Consider the following 1,094-nt stretch of genomic DNA (forward strand, 5'->3'; position numbering starts at 1 on the left):
CATCTTCCTCTGGCGCTTATTTTTATTGTCAGAAGGCTTAGAAGAAGCAGCTCGTTTAGGAGCCATCATAGGGCTTACATAAAATTTCTTAGAAATCGCAAACAATTACAGTACACTGTACAAAAGCAAAAATGCATCTGATACGTAGCTCCGATACATGCATGCGCTGTTACCCAAAAACCGCGATAGAGTGAAGCCGCGGAAGTCGAAGCGCGAAGTGGCGAGGGTTCACTGTATTGTGTTTTGTGGTGTGAGAAGAAACCATTTAAATTTTGTGTGATTAAAAAAAACTTGTATTGTTTTCTATGTATATTGTCAAAAGGAGTAGGAGTGGCTTAGTGGGTTAGCACCGGACAGCTAACAAAGGTCAGTGGTTCAAGTCTACCAGCTTCTTCTTGGTAGGAAGATGCGGCCGTCTTAGAAACTCTGAGGGGAAGTCCTATTCTATTCTGGAAGATCACTATGCGTCGGAAACGACTCACTAGCAACGGGTTTTGTTTTTGATGTCTTGCCAGTGTTAAATTCCAACAGACAAGTTTTTTAGAATCTGTCTTGGACTGACTGTTTTGTATCTTTTTTCCTCTACTCTTGGAACACAATGTCCCCTTTGGATGTTTCAGGGGAAGAGATAAAGGGAATAACCGTAAAATTCTACCCACACATCCTGGGCTGGCCTCCCAGACTCTGGTCTGGTGTAAGACAGGCTGTTAGGCCTTTATGAATGCCTCTTTCATATGGTCTCTGAAGCCGTTGAAATGCGTCACGACAGAATAGTAACATTTTACCCAATGGCCACATCATCCTCTATGAGAAATCACACCTTGTGTCCTTCTCTGTTGTATTTTTCTGTCGAGCTCATTAGCTGACACCACACAAATTTCATGCCTGCTATTTTTAGAAATCATGTAATTTAAAATTTAATAATATAAAATCTTTCCTTTCCGCTATTGTTTATGGAAAAACATGATTTATTTTATTCTTAACTTTATCGCAGAGAAATATATGCAACAGAAAGTTTACCATCTTAATAATTTTCAGTTGTACAATTCAGTGACATCCAATACATCCATCCTGCTGTCCCACCATCACCACTG

The sequence above is a fragment of the Echinops telfairi genome, unplaced genomic scaffold (genome assembly GCF_000313985.2).
Source record: "Echinops telfairi isolate 266 unplaced genomic scaffold, ASM31398v2 ScPeMD7_7458;HRSCAF=8496, whole genome shotgun sequence".
Classification (NCBI taxonomy): domain Eukaryota; kingdom Metazoa; phylum Chordata; class Mammalia; order Afrosoricida; family Tenrecidae; genus Echinops; species Echinops telfairi.